Here is a 20,825-nt window from a genome sequence, read left to right as displayed (position 1 = left end):
CTTCAGGCTGGAGGGGCCCTGGGAGGTGCCTCGTCCAACGCTGTGCCCAAAGCCAGGGCAGCACTGAATCCAGATCTGGTTGCAACTTATGTTCTGCTTATCAGATTGACCATAAGAAATGCCCTTCAACTCATCAGGACAAGGAGGGAACTAATTTAAAGGAATTCATTTCTAAAAAGACATTAAATCGGTATTGCTTGGGTCTAAGTAAGGCTAGCAAGGATTTCTGAGAACAGGCCATCTTGGCGACAGAAAATATTTCTCTGAGCATGAGAGCACTTAACAGAGTTCATAAAGTTACGCGGGTAACTGTCTCTTACCCCTACACAGCCTATACGAGCGAAGAACCCCTCAGACAGTATAGTTTAAACCTGTCTCTTGGAAGGAACAAGCTACACCAGCGAAATAATCTTTTTTTTTTAATAATTTCATCTACCCTCCAGTTTCTGCTGGCACAGCTGAATGTGTTAGGAGAGTGATTTATGCACAGCTCTCTCTGACGTACCATTTTCCAGTGCAGACTAAACTGCAGTCATTAACTAAGAGAACTTCAGAGTACGACAAGTTTAAAGGAGCTTCCCAATCAGTTCAGAAATACATGTCCAACAATTTTTAGAAGTATAGTGAACAAGTCATAATCTCTCCTTTACGAATGAGACTTGTCTTTCAAAAGGTTCAATGCAATCATTGTGGTCAATTTTGGAAAAGCAACTTCTGACATTTAAGATTACCCAAAATGAACAGTGCTGGAGGAAGGAGACATAATTTTAGCCGTAAAACATACAGCTTTATAGTCTGAGGAAAGTTTTACCCTTGAGTTTGCTTTAACACAGTGTGGATATTATCACTATGAGCTGATTTGACACCTGAAAAACTCTGCAGGTAATACGAAAGCATGTTTTCAGATGTGCCGGCACTGTTACAGCTCTGCTTATGGCCCACAAGCTGACAGACAAAACAGTGAATAGGGAAACTTTTTCTTTATTTAATTTAAACAGTAAAATTCTCAAATCAGTCACTGACTTATGCTTGCGCTACCAAGGTAAGTAGTTTTGCAAACAAACTAGGTTCAAAGCTGCAACTGTCCTACACGCAGGATTCCTGAAACCTCACTCGAGCACTGCATTTTTTTAGGAAATAATTACATGTACTTTTGTTATTTTCTTTACTCCGCTCTCACTTCTGATTCCAGAGGGTTTGTTTTCCCTTGCCCGAAATGACCCATTGCCACTACCACAAGCTAATATTACACATAGCTGGCACATACACTGAGAAATATGAAGAATCATTTTTAATGTGATCTGCTTTTAAAGGCAAACCAGCAGTTGCTAATTGGTTGACCTATTTTTACTCTAATTTGCCATACTTAAACACACAACCCAAAAAAACCCTCTTCAGAAATGAAAAACCACCTCAAAAACTTAACTGGGGTAGAGAAAGAGGTAAAGACGCCATTACCTACTAAATTCCTTGGGGAAAAGAAAATTGGTATTTAGCAATAAGATTAACTGTAATAAAAAGAAGAAAAGAAAGAAAAAGCTTAGAGAAAAGATCCAAGTCATGAGGATGGTATTTCCAAATTTTTTAAAGCTGCAACACAACATTCCCAAGCTGAAAAAAACATGTTCCCTGCCCTCACGGCAACCCTGCCACAGAGATGCCAGTGGCTGTCTATCTCCTCTTCCAGTTCTTCATGTCCCACACCTCCGAACCCAGAGACAAACTCTTCCAACCAGGCGCCAAGCTTCCCGCACATCTGAAGGAAGACTGGCAGAACTAAATACACTGCTTACAAAATATACAGGTATTAGTAGAAGTGTCTGTTTTAATAGTATCATTTATTTACACCTATTTGTGCCTTTTTTTTAGGGGAAAAAACCAAAACCACTTTCTTCTTGAGCAGGCTATGGAAAGAGCCTAAAGGGTTTCCCCTTTTCTTTCTGGCACAGATCCTAGTCCCAGTGCTGGGGCTGGCGAGATGCCTGTTGATTTCAGTGGGAAGAGGATCAGGCCCAGTCCTGCAGATGTTACTCATCCAAGTAGTCAGCTCCACCCTTCACTTCTCACATCCCTCCATGCTCTACTACTTAAAAAAACAGGGACGAACTGCAAGGACGGAGCCCGGTGTGCAGCGCTTGGCCTCTCCTGCCTTCTTGCTGTTATTACATGATGCCCCTCAAAGCCCTTTGTCACCGCTGGGCTGGGGACTGATAACACACAGCATGTCGCACCAAAGACTGCCAACATCAGGCCGTTCACAAGCGAATCTTAGTGGGAGCCATGCACCCTTGTCTTTGTTTGTCAAGGGCCATGGATGGCTCTTCTGGCCTGTGGGAAAGTCAAAAGTCAACAAAGCCATCTCGAATACTGTGGCATTTGCTCTTTTTCTTAAAGTCCCAGTTCCTGGAGTCGTGTTTCTTCTTGAGAAACTTGGCATTCATTTAAAAACTTATCCTTCTGGGTTCCCATGATAGCAGAGGATGGCCTGAAAATCTGGCTTCAGAGTTTCCCAAGAGGAAATAAAAAGCCAGTAAACAAATAAAAAGAACTGGAAGTTTTTCTCGGTTTGACGTCATTTGTTGATTTTTCTTAACATCACTATTTAAAGCAATTCTCCTTTTTTTTATGTCTTGGCAAATTATTTTTGAATGCCTTAGAATGGCAGTTTGCTCTGAGCTAAATTCTGGTTCAGACTGCCATTGCCGAAGATTAAAAAAATGTTTCTTCACTTGTTTGTCAGCATTATCCAATGTTCATTGATTATATTTTTATATCTATTCTTTTGTAGTAATGCTTTAAACCTCTTTATTGGATTAGAGACAAACTTGGGAAGCAAAGTCTGTTCCCAATCTAGAAAACCCTCAAGGCAACTAAGAGACTTGGATCTCATTTTATGCTTATGAAGCTGGTGTAGGAATTGTAAATATATACCTACGAGACACTCTAGATTGGGAAAGAAAAGCTGACTGCTGCCCCTTTGCAATTGGACAATTTACAAATAAGTATGTAATTGGGCTTTAGTTGCTGACCTGTGTAATAATGTACACTATTTCAGTATTTCCGACTCAAATAAAATGATGCTCATTAGAAAAATGTTCAGCTTGCATTATTTCAATACTCAAAACTGCTCTTCCCTAAGCAGAACTGAAGTAGAAAACAGGGATATATTTTATTTTTATATATAACTCTACACACACAAACACACTTTTTTTTTTTAACCACACTTTCTGCCTTTAGGAGAGCAAGATACACAGCTTGGACAACTGCAGATGTTTAAGAAGAAACCCTTGCAATGCTTAAAGAAAAGGAAAGAAAGAAGAGAATTGTGTTTGCTTAATGTCTATGTATTTTATGCACGTGGGTGCAAGAGCGTATTAGCTATAACCCTCCCTTTGCATTGCTGAGTAAAAAAAAAAGAGAAAAGAATGAGACTTTCAGTGCAGCTGGGTCAGCTCGTACCATGGGACTCGTATCTGGCACTGGCGCGGCCCAGCTGCGCGAAGTATCTTATGCCAGTGTCACGATCCAGCTACTACAAATGAGGGCTACTGCACAGCAGCAGCAATCTCTAGCAACAGGCTGTTGGGGCTGTAAATTCACAGCCCTGTCTTGTCCCCGGCCACCTGGAACCATGCCTGGCTGAGAAAAGTTCCTGCTCGCGGACTGGCACCAAGTAAGACGTCGATGCATCGCAGAATTTATGACCCTCTACACTTCAACTGCTTACAATAACCTTCCTCATAAAGCCCCATCAGATGGGCTGGGCCGTTGGCGCCCAGCTCACCAGGGTGGAAATGCTTCCCCCAGCCTCAGAAAGAAACCCCATGCGTTTCCCCCTGCTTACCCAGCCCCAGCAGCCATCCTTCTCCATGACCTGCTGTCACAAACCAAGCTGCCTACAGAGAAATACTTCAACGAGCTATTTCACGTGGGTTTTCAGGAAGAATTTGCATCTGGGATGCCTAAAACACGCTCATGAAGGTCTCTGGATTGACCTCTAATGAATTTTATCACCATCCCAACATGAAAATACCATTTATTTAAATTTTTTGATGCCAGAAGTGAGGGGCAGGAGGTTGCAGAAGCGATTTTCAACATTAAGGAATTAAACAAACTAACAAAAAATCCCACAACAGTGCAGCAAGCTTTGAGACAACTTAAATATTATACATTTGACTCCAGGTCTAGTCCTGCCAGCCAAATAGGAGAACTACAAGTTATGTTGGGGAAGTCAGGCTTTGAAACCAGGCTGGACTGTTCTGCCCACCCCTCCCAGCATTCTGGGTTCTTGCTGAAACTTTATGAACTTCAGGGAAAAAATTAGCAAGTTGGTACCTGGATCTTTATACAAAAGGTAGCGATGACTGAAGAAAACGTACTTTGGTTTTGGTGCACAGACCAGTGAGTGAGACTCAAGGACGTATTTGTGAGAAAAAATAATAGCAGTATGTACAGTGCCAGCCCATTGGATGGAAGAACCAGCAAGAGAGGTTAAGGAACTGCCGCTGCTGTGAAAATAATAAGATGTTGCAGACAGGGTGCCTCAGCTTGGGGAAAAGATGGGACAAGATAAAAGTACCCAGAGAACACAGTGCTGTCAGGACTGACTCCAAGTTTCTACACCTGCAAAACATTCTCATGCATTAACAGTGAAGCATGGACTTTTACTTAGGATTTTAATACAGACCAAACAAACCCAAGAACAAGTCATAAGTCAAATTTAAAATTACAAAGTCCTTTCCTTCTCAACTCTTTCCCAAGGACTTCAGGTCTAATTTAAGCATAAAAGACATTTGAGGCATTGAGACCATTTCTCAATGGCAAAACTGTAATTTGGGGGCAAAACAAAGACAACTGAATCTTCTGGAAAATACCTGTTCCCTTTTAAAATGGTAGTGAAAAGTACCTGTTTGGAGTATGCACACACCCAGAAGACTGATGTGTTTACAATGCAAAAAAATAATGTATCAGTCCATGCTGTGAAGTCAGGAACTGTCAATTGACTTCAACATGACTGCACAAGGAGCATTTTTCCCAGAGGCAAACTTCAAAAAATTTTCAGATACTGAAGGCAAGTTTGGTTTTTTGTTATGATGATTTATTATGATGCAGAAAGATCTGAATAATAATCCTTTCCTGGTTTGTTCTTGAATTTTAAACTTAACGAGATAGAAAAAAAAATCAAATCAGTCATTTTTTCCATTCCCACGGAGAACTTTTTTCATGGGTTCTCTGGAAAATGCTTACATTTAATCAAGTGTAGCCTTTCAATGAAACATTCCCTAGGATTAAGCTAGTATTCTCAACATCACAGAGAAAATTTTGCAATGAGAATAAATCCTTCCTCCTCTGAACAGCTCAGGCTTTGGTAGGTTCAAGTAGTAATAGTTGTGAGGACCTGAGGAACTGCAGGATTGTGCAGTTCTGCAAAAACCAGCAAAAAGCCCCAACCAAACATATGATAAAACCATTCAAAGCCTCCCCCCATTCTCTTTTTCTCCTTTGAAATGTGTATGTTTCATATCATCCTGATTTTCCTATGCAAAGAAATCTGAGTGTGTTCTCCCACACTTCCAGATCTTCTTTCAGAATTTTTTTTCTGCTCTAGATGTTTTTCTGGGAATATGGAGCAGAACTCTTTACGTCCACATGGAAAATTGGACTCCAATTCTGATTTCTCCCACAGTGGCTGGAGTCAACGAAAATCTCCGTGAAAACTGTGTTATGCTGGTGGAAACTTCAGAGGGAAAAAAAAAGAAAGAATTAGGCTATCGCCTCACTACAGAAATAGATCAGTGTGTTTAGGCAGTGGCATTTTTCAACCATGCATTAATATGAATACTCAGCTTGAATATTCCACAAATTCCTTAAGCTCCTGATGCCTCTTCCTGGGACTAGCTCTTCATTAAATTTAATGACTCCTTAAAACGGAAAAGAGAAAATGTCAATACCACCTGCTAGCATGAGTGAAAGCTATCTAGGTAAACTTGGTAAAAAAAAATTATACTGGAACCTTCCATGACATTTACTGGGATAGTGAATATTTTCTTGTACATGTGCATGCATACACAAAGGGAAAAAAACCCCAACCTGTTTAAAGACAAATTCCTGTTCTTTCCCTTACCGTCCTCCCCACCCCCCAACCCGAAAATGTGATTTACCAGAAGGAGCTCACAATGCTGCTCTGGCTGAGAAAGTACACTGAGAACTTCACAGTGAGCCCAAAATAGCCTGAAAAGAGGAAATGGGTGGGGGTGAGGTTCTTTCTTCTGCTCACAAAGGACTTCACCAGCCGATATAGATCAAGTAAAAACAGTCCTGACATGCGGAGCGGCACTTGGTGACAGTCCTCCCCTCTTTTCCCAGTCTGGTCTATTTTAAGATCACATCACAGGAAAGTTGGCAGCTACATGTTTCCGAAAGTTGCCCCTGCCACTTCCACAAGTTCAAATCATTTGTAAGGGCACAGCTCACAGCACAGAAAATTCTGAGGGGATAGAAAAGGTACTGTCGGGCTACTGGAGGCAAGTCATTCAAAGAAAGAAGACAATTATTCATAATTAAATGAAGCTGAAAAGATGTTTGCTTTTCAGTACTGTATTACTGTTTTTTAAAGAAATAAAACATTTATATGAGCCATCCAAGCACTGACAGTACTTGTGATGGACACCATGTGTCTGCTCATTAAGAGATTCAGCAGTGTGGTGTGTACCTTGATCATTTTGTCGTGGACTCTCTCTCCTACCTTCTTAACATTTTTCCAGAAAAATTTAATGTTGTCAATTACCAGTAAAATAAGGACACATGCAGACAAAGAACCAGGAACAATGAACAACACAGTTGTTGCACATGAACTTCAACTCTGATTCCTATGAAGCATGGAATGCTTAATGTTAATGGCATGGTCTGATTAGAGAAATTGATGATAATTAAAATACTAACAAAAATGTAAAAGCACATCAATATTGCTAATGCCTTCACTCTACATTTTAAAATCATCCATATGTACAAAAGCAGCAATGGGAGACAAAACAGGAGTTTTCTGAAACTAGGAAAGTAAACAGTAATTATAATTGAATAAAATTATTTTAAAATCCCATGCTTTTATTATTTCATAACTGTATCTTTTACAAATTCCAGAGCTTCACAGTCCCCCTTGTTCAGAGAACTAAGTTTCTGAGCTCAAAAAAATAGTTGCAAAAAAAAAATTCTGCAGGGGAAAGACCTGCTATTTAAGCTCAATGGATTAAAACAGCCAAGTAGATGTTTATCTCCCTTTCCGAAAGTAATTTATTTCAGGATTTGGGAAGAGCATTCTCATCCCCAAAAGTCAGTTTTGAGATACCTGTAAATAACTTCAAATACAGGTCCTCAAGTTCAGTCTATACAGTAATGTGATTATTGGAACACCATAAATCTTGAGTGGCAATCTAAAGCCACTAAAGGAAAAAAAAAAAAAAAAAAGATTGTCTGTGAAGAAAGAGAAGAGGTGCAAGCCCTTGCCTCTTTATGAGGTGTAAAACTACGCAAAAGCTTTCAGGGAATTTCATGTGGTTGGTGTTTTGTATTTTAGTGACATCTCCTTCAAAAGGGAAGGCCACCAGAGGAAAGGCATATTAGACCTCTTCTTGCAAAGCTCACTCGCTGCTCCCATGCTGAACATCACTGCCCCCTCACGTGGGGGGCTTTCTGTTCAGCTTCCACACACAGACAGATTAGTTTAAATTGCTGTAAACAACTCCTACTTGCTATTGAACCCTTTATTCCAGGCTGCTCTATAGTACTGAACTGTACCTGAGTCACCTTCATGTGTTATCCTCGGTGCCCTGGGAAACTGGGGGTTTAGTAAACAGGTTAAGCAAATGAACAGATTAGTCAGTATTGTGCTTCAGATGAATGCAAGATGAGATTACACTGAAAGCAAGTGTATTAACAACATTAAGAAAGAAAGGTTTCCAGACTCTTTGCACTAATCTAAATAGCATATACTGCACAAAAAGAAACCATCCTCAAGTTTTGCGCTTGAGTCTTTTTTACCCTGGTATTGAAGACGATTACTGATACTAACAGCTTAATTGGCAAACTGGGTTTTTTTGGTTGCCATACAGGCTAGATGACACGGGCGTTATGAGTTCCCTAAAACTAAAATTAAAGAAATTGGAAGGAACGGAGATTAAAGCGGCAACTAGGTAATAATATTAGTTATGGCAGATAGAATAGCACAGTATACTTACATTTACTCCTCACCATGTGTTAATGTGTATCTCTACAGCAAACAGCATGAAATTCAATATACTTAAATACTCTTTTCACCACACAAAAGAACTAAGGCAAGTTAAAGCAAGCTCAATTAAGAATGAATACTGACATTTAAGAAGGGCTCAAGATAACATTTCTTCATTCATTTTTGTGGGTTCCCTCCCTTCAGACAAACACACTAGTGACACTAGGGCATGACAAACCATCACCAGCTCGAACTCAAAGCTTACCAGGGACAAATCATTAAGTGGGAAGCAACATGATCCAACCAGTATGGCAATGGATGGAAAATCTAGAGAGGCTTGAAAGCAATCCAGTCTCTTCCATTCTTCTCTGTACTTCTAGTTGCAAATCAGTCCAACCCTCATACCTCCATTTTCCACTGGCCATGAGAGAGACCATGATAGTTATTTCTCTGTAAAAGCACTTTATAGACAATTGTAGAAAAAAATCTGTACAATAACTTATTATGTCCTAGAAATAATTCTTCATACGAGCTGGCTTTACAGTCTTAGGTTCTCCATGTTATATGGTCCCTCAGCATGAATGTGTTCAGGTTCTGGTAAGTGCACCATCATCTCAATATTAGAGGCATCCTCCATCATCTTGGATCGTTAACAAATCAGAATCCTCAGAAATGAGAAGGGAAAAGGAAAGGATAGAATGATTTCTCCCCTGAAAATGACTTCTGACTAACAGTGAAAATGTCTTGGACGTAAATCTGATCAAGCAGAACGGAAACTGGCTAAGTTTTGAGACTGAAGAACTGCAAACCGACAGAAAATGTCTGGTGCCAGTATCCCAAATAATCCAGCCCTCTAACAGTCTTCTGCTGTAGATCTTCAGCTGTGAGATAAGGCGATTATTACAATAACTCTTTACATATATAGAACACACACAGCCTTATGCAGAGCTGAAAAAGTTTTTCCAATTCAGTGGCATCAAAGCAAGGAAACCCCCACACCACTGCTGCTGCACACAGCAGCACGGCACCTACGGGTCCCCACGCACATCATGCAACCATAACTAATTAAAGTTTCAGTGGGTGTAAAAGGCAAAGGGTAAGCAGAGAAACAGGCACAGTGAGATAAGCCCAATATCCTGAGCACCAGCTGAAGGCAAGTGGCAAAGCCAAGAAGAAAACCCGAGGCTGTGTCTACATGGTTGTAAAAGCCTGACATCTGGAGAAGCCACAAGCACCATGCGTTCCTTGCCTTCAATATACAACGCTCACTCATTGTCTGTCCTTTCTCCCAAGCCATGCAGAACGCCATAGTATCTTCTCAGCTATCTGGAGTGCCATCTTTTTTTTTTTTTTTTTAATGATGCACAATAGTTTTATACAGTGGGCCACATTATCAGAAGTTTTCAGCATCCAGAAATGCTGAACCTTAAAAGAGCTCAACACTTTGCATTTCCTGAATATGTAATAATATATCTACAGATCTATCTTGTTCAAAAATCTAACGTTGGTAATCTCCCTAGAGGTTACATCAATACACACAATAAGAAGAGTTGTTGAAACCCTACCCCTCCTGTTAGAAAAAAAGAGGCTTAAAATATTGTTCTAGTTTTTAGTAACAACTAAAAGTTAAAAAACAAAACCTAAATCTCTCCTTGAACTCAAACAAGTGCCCCTTCACAGTGTCTCGAACCTTTTGAGCCTCTCGGCTAGCTTGAGGCATGCTCAGAGCCATGTACCCTAGCAGTCTAGCGTTCACACATGTACACTGCTTTAAAAAAAAACAAACAATTTTTCTATGCTACAAGGCTGCTTTTCAAAGATGCTCATCACTCTGTTTCCTGTTGACTACTCAGGAAACAGTGGATCCTCATCATCTGCGAAAACTAGGCCATAGATGACTTTAGAGCTGAGCTGACACTCACAGAGATGACATCTTCTGCACAGTGACAAAAGTCAAAGTCTTCCAAAACCAAACAACGGATCAGGGAAGGAACACCTCGCAGTGTTAAAATGCAAGGTGCTCTGTCTACACAAAACATTAAAAGAAAAAAATCCTAAAAATCTGGCTAATTTTAATGTATTAGCAGTCACATTTTAAAACGCAGCCTATTTTCCTAACAGAGATATGTCTCGATGAGGTGAAGAATCTGTTCTGCAGCTAGGAAGCGTTTATCAAGAAGAAAATAGCTACTGCGATAAAAGACAAGGAATGTAGCATTCGTCGCAGCAGCTCAGTCCCGGCGTACATTGGTAGGAGCTGCAGAGGTGACTGTTAACCCGGGGCACCACCACCAAAGAAGTGGAGGAAGGCAGGTCCTGGAGAACACCTGTGTGAGGAGGCTCAGCTCCTGGAAGGGATGAGAAGATGCCATAGGCAACCTGATGAGCAGGAACATGCCTCGCCGAGCGGGGACCGAAATAGTGAAACGCAACGCTGACAGACAAGGGACGAAGAAGAAAATCTGGCAAGCTAGGATAGATACCACCAGCATTTTGCATAGGTGATGTCTGTCCACTCCTCTTTAGCCTCTCCTGTTTGGGTGACAGGATGTCAGTCTCCTGCTCATGGAAAATGGTTGGTGAAACTGGGTCCACAGCGCAGGCTCAACTGCTGGGGACTTTCTCTACTTTCTCCCCTCGAGTTATGAGGGGCGGGGTGGGGGGAAGCATGCAGGTTTCCGCAGCTTTGAAGAGCTGTTTGGAAAGCTTTGATATGGGGGGGAGGGGTAGAGGAAGGGACTGATCAACACTTTTAATTGTGACATACCTAAGTTTTAAACAAATTACTAATTCATTTCTTCATTAAACCATGAAGGGAATTTGATGTATGCTTATTTATCACCAAGGTGATGGTTCAGCCTCCACCTCTTTCCTGGAACCCAGAAAACAACTTTATTTCTTCCCGGCTTTATCAGGTGGCCCTTGCGAGAGCAGCCGCCGAAAGGAGGGAGGGAGGCGCGGGCCGAGCATTCTCCCCTCAGGGGGCAGGGGTAGCCCGGCGGCCGCGCCCGGGCGGGGAAACCCAAGGGCGGCGGGCCGGGCGGTAAACCCGCCTGTGGCGAACGGGGAGACCGCTCCCCGGCGCCGGGGACACCTGCCGGCCACGGGCCGCCAGGGCGGGAGCGCCCCGCAGCCCCGGCCCGGCCCCCGCCGGGGCCAGCTTTTTCTGGAAACATGACAGCCGGCCTCGGGGAGCCGGGGAGGGGAGGGGGGAGAAGGGGGGCCCGGCAGGACGCGAAGGCGCGACGTGGCGACGGTTGTTAAGGGAGTGACAACAGTGCGATCAACAGAGGGGCTGGTGCGCGGGGAGGTGTGATGCCCCGGGTTTTTATAGCTGCCTCATGATGTCAGCGAGCCGCGCTGGCCGCCGCGCACGGAAATAGCCGGGCCCTGCAAACGCGCGGCCATCAATCCGTTGGCAGCCCTACAGTGAACGGTTATTTTTGAACGGCCTGAGCAAGATAAAACTTGAATCGGGGGAAAGTAACTGATTTACAGCCGCTTTAAGGTCAATTTGCCTCGCTACGGAAGGGTAAAACGGCTTTTCAGTGTGCGCAGGAACACGTCAATGTAGGGAGCCCGGCCCCGCTACCAGAAGCGCAGCCGGTCCACCAGTCCCAAGCCAGCTCTGCAGGCAGCGGGTGCAGCTTTTGGGCAGGAAAAAAGAGGCAGAGTGGGGGATCCGGCTTCCCGGCCGCAGAGCAGCTCCTGCCACCCCCTGAGTCGGTGTGTTTTGCCCCATGGGCCGTGCTCCCTCCGGCAGCAGCTGGCCCTGTGTGGCAGGCATGGCTCGCCAGCCATCCTGCGAGAGGAGGGGGCAGGCAGCTTGGGCCACAAAACCGGCTTTGGAATCTTTTCCAGCCTTGCTCCAGAAATTCAGCGCTGCATCCGCTCCAAAAGCTGCTTTGCCCACTCACATCGGGCCTTCTGGCCAAAGCCTCTGTACCTCGATGGCCAGGATGCACGAGAAAGCCCTGCTTGCTTAAGCTCGTGCTGCCACACTGTGCCTTAGAAAACAAGAAAGATGTGGAAACCCCCAATCGCAAAAATTAATGTGCTGAACTACAGCAAAAGCCTTGACAATCAAACCTCTGTTACAACAAAGCAGTAACAGTAATCTCCTACACCACTGTGGCGAGGCCCTGAGTCATGTTATGTTTACTTTTTTTTCTCTTGTTAAAAAGGAAAAAGTATTAGAAACACTTACAAAGCTTTCAGAAGAGCAACGGATTGGGTACATTAAAAAAAAACTATTTTGATGCAAATATAAACTTATCATGCTTCCTGAAGCACACACAACATAAAGGCAGTATCACTGCAGAGAAGGTATCTGCTTTCAAGGGGATTTGCATTCTCATCGAATGCTGGACCAGGTCCAGACCAGCCGGAGGATAACCACCCTCTAACCTCCCTGTGGAGTCTTACAGAGACGAGACTGAAGCAGTATCATTTCTGACAGAAATAAAATCCTGGCTACTGCACTGCTGGGAACACTACAGACAAGAAGAAAAAAAAAAAAGCCAGAAAAAAAAACCCACCAGGGAGGAATTGGAATTAAAACAATTCTGTGGCGCTCATTTAGATAATACTTTGTCAAAAGTCCTGATATGGGACTACATTATATATTTACTAAATACATGCAAAAGTTAAGTGTCTGCTAGCATAAAATTTAATTTTAACAAATGGGAATGTACAAATATTAAAGCTGACCAGTAATAAAGCGGCTCAGTTGCATGCCCAGGTTAACCAAGCTATATAATACATCTAGTCAAATCATACATAGAAACATGGAGAGCATTCAAAAAAAACCAATTTTTTTCAAATTTCCATCAGTTCATATTTTCAGCACTAGCATCTCAGAGGATAGGATAATTCCTAGCAATATGCCTCTAAAGATTCAAAAAAAAGTGACCTTAATGGAAGTACTCAGTACTTCCTTCTTGATGGAATGCACCCAGGGACACATGCAAGAAAATCCCAGGACAGCCTGATGAACAGCTTCTAGGTGTTCCTCAACTTGCCGTAGCCATTCTGCTGCAGTGGTAGAAACCGTTGAGCAGCCACACAGCAAACTGGATCAGAAAAATGATAAGCAATTCTTGAGTGCCAGCAAAGCACAGAATGCAGCACAAGAATGGGAGCAAAGCAACTGCACAAGGCAGCAACCGCTCAAATAGTTTTGCCAATATGGCAAATAAATGAATAATCTTCATATATTGTTTTCAGGGCCAGTGAGCTCTAAGATTGTCCCAAAAGTAGCAGCATCTGAATTGTGTTGGACCTACAGAGACCTTTAGCCATGGCTGGACTGTGTGTGAAAGTATGTCTAGACTACAATAAAATGTACTGTTTTAAAATATCCTAGTTGGCCCGTTTTAGCTGTAATACTGGCAACCCAAATTATGGATGTGCCAAACCCAAATGACAGTCAGATATAAAATCACGACATTACAAAAACATTAGATACAATTTATTTTTCAACCGATACCTTATTTGTAGTTCTTTAAGTCACAGTTTAAAATACTTCTCACTAGAATCTTGGTTTTGCTATTTTGGAGCATTTGCAGCAGAAATACTAAGATCGGTCTGAAGAATGTATGAACAGAAATGTCTGCCAGTGAAAGCACCAGGAAAGGCAATAGAGGAAAGTTACAAAAAAAAAAACAAACCCAAAACATTTTGATAACCATGGACGCAACAGAAAGGTAAGCACCAAGGAATGTGGTGTTTGCATCAGGACCAGGAAGCTTGTGCCCTCGGAAGCCTGCAGCGCGGATTAGCAGCAGACCTGTGCCCTTAGAGAAGAAGGATAGCAGCGCGGTTGCACCATGCTATACATGCCGTTCCTCTTCCTGTTCTCCCAACAGGGAAGCTGACTGTAGCCATAAAGACACCCACAACAGGCAAACCGAGGAACCAGGCAGCAAACTGAGATTCACCTAAGCTGAGGTAAGCAAGATTCGGAAGTGAAAGGACACACCGTAATAATGTGCTTGACTGCCAAAGGATAGAGAAGATCTACCCCAAAAATAGGGCATCGCAGATGCAGAAGTCAGGCAACGTGGTGAGAATGTGGTGGGTGATGTCCCTTGTCCTCCAGGTACGCACAACTGATCCGGGCCAGATCACTTCTTGGGCACACATCTCTTGGAGCTTAAGAGCATGGGGGTTGTGAGAGTGGGCATGAAATTGGTTAAAGAACAAATGCGAGACAAATCAGTTGTGTTTAAAACATGTATCACCTTCTCTTTCCATATCGTCTCACTGAGGGTTGTTTTTCATTAATTTCCTTGTTGCTATGTGTTACGATTAAAGCTGAGATTCTCAGATAATCACTAGAACCTCAGAGTGGAAACTTGCAGAAAACTGTGTAATATGCAATAAAATTGCAAGAACTAGCAGGCAATACTGCAGATAAAACCTTTTAACATGCTACCACGTAAAAAAGAGCAAGCCAGTGATGGAGAACCCCTCTGCTGTTCATTGTACCTAGTTAATTTTTAAATTACAGTTTTCTCTAAAAGAGTGTTTTAAGAGTGTTTTCTTAAAAAAACCCCCCACTTTCTTCCCTGTTTTTAAATGCCCTCCTGGTGCTTCAGGAGAAGCTCCATCAGCAGTGCAAATTAGACTACGTTTAGGATCTGAATGTATTTTAATATTTGCATAGAGACAACTTTGCTGAAGAGAGAGGAGAAGGAATATATAGTAAGTATGGCTTGCCTCTAAAAAAGAGGCAGATTTACCAGAGGGGACAGTACTTAAAACATCAAGAGACCTGTCAGTGTTAGTGCTTTGCCATCATATCTCTGTGGATTCTTTCTCTGCCACCACATCCACCCAAATCTAGGGATGTTTCTCTAGGGAAGGCAACTCTTCATCTCATACAGAATTCAGGATATAATGCAGTTTACTATAAGTATTTGAGCCAAACATTAGGAAAGGTAAGAAAGGGAAAAATAGAAAGGAACAGGGCAATCTCGTGAGAGAGACAACCTGAAGCTATTCTAGATGTGCACTTTCCTCCCAGAATTAAAGCAAATACTTATCTGAAAATAAATTGACTTTTATGCTGAAATGAATTGCTCTCACAGATTTGGGGTGTCACATCAGTACAGCTATAGCTAGATAAACACTCTGCTAACGCTATACTGGGAATCCTCCCAGTACAAACTAGCTCTAAAATTTGGTCTGTTGTTTCTGTGCAAGCACACTTGATTAAGTTATAGGTGTGATTCTTACCTAAATAGTTCAGACCAGCACGGCCTGTAATACAGACACATCTATACTGCTACAGAAGTTTCTGTGATGGTGCTAAAGCTATTCCCACATGGGAATAACTCTGATACTGGACAGAGTACACCCGTACTGAAAACAAACTATTTCCATGCTGTTTGCACAAGAAATTGTTGCTGCAATGCTGCGGAGTCCTTGCTTCTGAATGCTGGTTGCTCTTCAAGCACCAGTTGCTGTTTTCTGGGATTTATGACTGAAAGGATTAAAAACAAAGAAAACTAAAATAGATCTCCAAAGGATATTAATAGCTCCTTCAAGCTCTGTTGCATTCCAGATCTTATTATTACAGAAAAATATTCCTAAGGTAATAGATACAGCTTCCTCAATTGAAACGTTTTTTTCCAAAAAGTAAATTCAAAATCATTGTACAAATATCCAGTATCCCAAACAAAACCATCCATGCAAATGATAACTGGGTGATCATTTGCCCCATTTGCACATATATTTAAAGGGCAGCTGAAAATTTGGGCCATTCTAAATGTGTGTGCGTGCCACTGGTTTGCAAACATAGGGCTAATGCCCTGGAAACACTGAAATGCCCGACGGCATCAGTGGGAATTGAGGGCTCTCAGCATTTGGCAGAACAGAGCCTTTCTTACATGTGGGTATAAACATGTTCACTTGCACATGGAGAGGTTTTGAATAAAACACAGATGGTGGACAATAATTTCCTATTCCTCTGGACGTTCTGTGAGATGACATTCCTGACTATAGTTTTAACGTTATAAATTAAGATTTGGTAGGTCATTTAAACATAGTTCATTTATTTTCAAAAGATTCTGGTTCTCAGCAAATGAAGAAAAGACATTCCCACAAAGCCAGCAGACCAATCGTTATATTAACACACTCACACTTGCTGATAACCCGTAAGAAAGCTTTACCTATTTATATCACAGCCATGAAAACATCCAAGAAGCATATTAATTAATAGTGATAATAAAAAATAAAGCCTTCAGTCATGTGTTCCATTCAATCACTTACACCCTATATTTTTAAAACGAACAAAATACATTTGCAGTTTGCCGGGGAATTATTTTAAGGTCCTGGTGTCCCTTAGAATCTCTTCTCACGTCTTTAGATGTCTGCCTTTTGCTTGCGCGGACTGAAATGTCTAGACATCCAAATTAAGGAGTGACCAATCACCAACAAACTGATCTCTCTGCGTACAAGGTCAGTGCTACAGAGGCACACACACGCGCGCGCGCACGCGCACGCACGCACACATACTTGCAGCCAGCACTGTGCAGGAGACCTTTATTTGTGCACAAAAATATTGATGTTGCTAAGTGATACGCAGGCGGTCACTAGCCCTAAGTCTTTGTGTTTGTTTATTACTGTGTCTTCTTCCCCGAGTAAACAATGCAACGGTGATGCAGAGATAGAAGAACTCGTCTAAATTAAAACAGCTATGGGACCTAATTTATTATGTCTCTGTGATATCAACCTATTACTTTTTTTTCCTGATTTTGTTCCGTTAAGTCAGAAGGAAAAAATTTAGGAGGAACTTGAAAACACACGTGTCGTGAACAGTCCCAATCATCCTACTTTCCTTCAGTTAAATAATAAAACCAATTTATTTGCAGAGGTCCCTCTGTATCTTAGGTTTGCTGGCACCAGATTTAAGGATATTGTTTTGAAGTTAAAATAATAGTCCTGTATTAAATTCATATGTCTAGTTAATTGGAATAAGGGGCAACTTGAAAGTAGTATCTCATCACACTGCATAATAAGCGTGGATACACTTTCCTTATCCAAAAATTCAGTCCAGTTCCATTCAGTTCTAGAATCCAAGTTTCTATTAAAAAAAAAAACTTTTAAAAAAATCCCCCCCAAACAAACACACACCTCTGGTTTTTGAGTCATCCCAAATTTTAAAACCTGTATCTTTGGTGGTACTAGTAGTAGGTTTCTGGAAACACAAGTGTTCATGACAGGGGTCTCGGTTTGAGTTTTCAAAATAAATTGGCTTTCTTGACTTCAGGGAAGACAGACCGTGGAGAAGCCAGGTTTCCATGATCACCTCCCTTGGCTACCCTTCAAGGCTTCTGGGGTGCCCCAGAAGTGCCACAGCCCCCCACGCTGGTGAGCCCTCCTGCTCCAATGCAGCCCCCCAGGCGAGGTGCCCAGGTAAGGTCTCGGGGAGCCCTGCAAACGCAGGTCCCCAGAGGTCACCGCCCTGTCTGCAAGCATGCTAGGAGGAAATCAGTCTTGTCTCCTCCTGGAAGCTTCCAGATTTCCAGAAATTTTTATGGTCAACATGGCAGACCATTAGATTGCAAATCCTTTTTGCAACAAAAAAATATTTCATAGAGCTTTGCCATGTCATAACAGATGCCACTGGAGTGAGGCTACTCCCCCCCTCACCTACGTGTACCACTACTGGAACTACTACTTACACAGAACATATTCTTAGGAAAATAGTATATTTTGACTTTATTTGATTTTATTTTAGCAGCAAGATGACTACCAATGCCAACTGGCTGTGGCAAGCACAGCTTGAGGAACATTTCAGAACCTTTTACACCCTACCTGAACAGCAAAAGCCTGCACAGCAATATAAAGATGAGAATGATCTGGGTACTAATGTAAAACATTAATTCAGGTAACTTGTTTTTGTTTTTTGCTCTAGGTTACAAGTCCTGTAATAAATCACAAGACAGGTGTAAACTTCTGGTTTAATTGTCATGTAGATAGAGTCTCCTCCCAAACTCTTTCTCTCTCTCCCACTGAAACAACAGCGAGTTTACAAAACCAGTATTCTGCTGAGTGACTGCATTTTGGAAATCTTGATACGTAACCATACCCAAAGCAGCGCTGCTCCAACCGTCTTCCTTCCGTTCAGTCAGCTGAATCAGACACAGCAGCAATCGGTCCAGCAGGAAACCGAAGGGACAGGACAGCTCGGTCCCTTCCTCCCCACTTCAGCAATTTGCTGGATGAGTCACTGGCCCTCTCTGTCTTGGTTTGTCCATCTGTACAATGTTAATGGTAACGATACTTTCCACGCAAAAAGCGCTGCTTTAAATTCCAGAGATGAAAGACAAGAAATGTTCCCGTTTGGGACAAAAGCAATACTTTGCTTTATTCTCAAGCTGCTTGCACAGCCAGCACTGGGAGCAGATCATTCCTGCAGTACTCATGAGGTAAACCGATTAACCCTTATGCACCAAATCAATACTTTCCATTAAAGCATTATTTCTGCAGATGTACTCTGGACAAATACTTTAGTTGTGGGGTGGGGAAAGAAGAGGGAAATGAGGACATAAATAGAACACGTTTTCCTCAGAAAAGCTGTATGTTAATTAAAAATATTCTTTTCCAACAGACTTATATTTGTAGGAAGAATGAGACGCTGCAGACAATGAGCCTTAACAGTAATGGCACTACTTCGAAGGACCTGACCTGCTTTCAACTACAACATGACCTCTCAGGCAATCAACAGATCCTGTGAAGAGCACATAGCTTAATCATACCTGAACTTATTTATTTTATGTCTTCTTCCTCTTTTCTTAAAAAGCATTTTACATCTCACTAAAATCCTAATTGTCCTACTGAAAGTTCACGCTTCTGATGTTGCCTGTCTCGAGGAGAAAGCTTATTCACAAATAAACCTTGCAGGATGGAAAAATGACAAGGAAGAAAATATCAAGTCAGACAAGTATGACTGGAAACTCAGATGTAAAGAATTCAAATATTTCAAAAGATGTCTTGATAGGTATATTCCCACCTCATTCCAAGCAAATAAGATTAGCACATATTACTGAAAATTTTATGCCTCAGAAGAAGGCCCTAATTATATTTCACACCGCTCTGAAGATTCCTGTAATATACACACATCTTTAATGTGGAATTTTATACGCTATTTATAGCATATAGGCTCTTTTTGATATTATTACTTTTCTATGAAAGTTCCTTTGAAGTCAGGTAATTACCTTAAGCGAAATATTTAGCCTGTTGTGAGAACTGAACTATGAGATTTGTGTAGAACAAATAAGTCATCATGTAGCCCAGTATAAAGGTTTCCGAGCCACTAGTGGGGATAGAAACATTAATTATGAAGACAAAGCCAAGAATGTGTTTTAAAGGTCATTTAAAGTGAGAGCTGATAAATCGGTATAGTAGTACATCTTGCTGCATGCATGCCCCTAAAAACTATTTGAGCTAAGCACTGAAGAGTGTAAAATTATTGCATTACCAGTTACAATCCTTAGTAAAGCCACAGCTTTAGGTTACCAGAGACCTGGCCAGAGTCAGGCTGTAACTGTGAAGAGGTCGGGAGGAGTTACTAAAATGGCTAATAACAATCTGCAGTAACTTCTCTCCAACCAGAAATGTCACATCATTAAAGACTTGTAAATCTGGATTCTTCCCATGCTAGAAGAAAGCGTGTCTCTTTCTCTGCAAAGCTATGAATCTTTTTAGTGGGATAAATGACGTATAGCTACCATATATCAGTATACAAAGTTATGTCATTTTTATATTGCATTCTGATCTAGGACTGAACCATGACCATTTTGTGTCTGATGGTAGCATTTTCAAGAAAAGTCACTCGTAGTAAGAAGTCACCGGCAGATCCACTCTTCACCTCCTCAGACACAGTTCCCTGAAAATACCTAAAAGTACAGGATGTTAAAACACAATGCCATATGGATCCGCAATTTGTCACACAAGTGTTATCCCTCATACGCAATGCATAATATAACACATGAACCCAAAACTTCGAGATGTAACAGAGCCATACATACATGTGTGCACACACGCACACACAAAAGGCGAGTCAGCCAATGCAGGATGGCAAAACTAATTTATTATCGTTTTTCACAGATGGAACAAATTCACTTAGTTTACCGCATCCAGACAGGTTTCCTCAACGGCATGCAATTCAATAATCTGAGAATTGAAACTGCTGTTTCTATTATATTTTTTGCCTAAGCAAAAGTCTAGCTTCTTATTAAGAATGCTTAATAAAACCAACACACATTAAAAACAGTCAGCAGGGAGTGTTGCAATTAGATGCTTGCACAGTGCTTCCCTCTGTGCCTACATGCAAATATTTTTCATCTTATACAGACTTTCAGAAACTTCATCATGTTGCTGCAGTAAGAGAGACCTTCTCCCTTTTTCTTCATGTGAGATGTTAGGCCATCAATTGCATATCACCGTTGTTTTATTCTATAAACAAAACTACTTGTAAATTGCCTAAAAATCTGAATTTTCCCCCCTACCTCCCCATACGGGACCTAATTACAGCCTAACTGAAGACACTGATTACTGCAGTTTCATCCCCCAAAAATTAGGGGTGGAGAGG

General features: G+C 41.7%; 1 protein-coding gene and 1 long non-coding RNA gene across 2 annotated transcripts in view; one reads left to right on the top strand and one right to left on the bottom strand.

Moving 5' to 3' along the window:
* Positions 1-20,825, bottom strand: part of LDLRAD4 (low density lipoprotein receptor class A domain containing 4) — a 295,037-nt gene that overhangs the window by 50,674 nt on the left and 223,538 nt on the right. The window lies entirely within an intron of this gene.
* Positions 13,971-20,450, top strand: LOC129202307 (uncharacterized). The gene is made up of 3 exons (XR_008575676.1): positions 13,971-14,173; positions 17,970-18,119; positions 18,843-20,450. It is a non-coding gene; the product is annotated as an uncharacterized LOC129202307 (long non-coding RNA).

Source organism: Grus americana, chromosome 2, assembly GCF_028858705.1.
Source record: "Grus americana isolate bGruAme1 chromosome 2, bGruAme1.mat, whole genome shotgun sequence".
In the NCBI taxonomy this organism is placed as follows: Eukaryota; Metazoa; Chordata; class Aves; order Gruiformes; family Gruidae; genus Grus; species Grus americana.
Note: the sequence above shows the minus strand (reverse complement) of the source record. Positions and strands in the feature narration are given on the sequence as shown.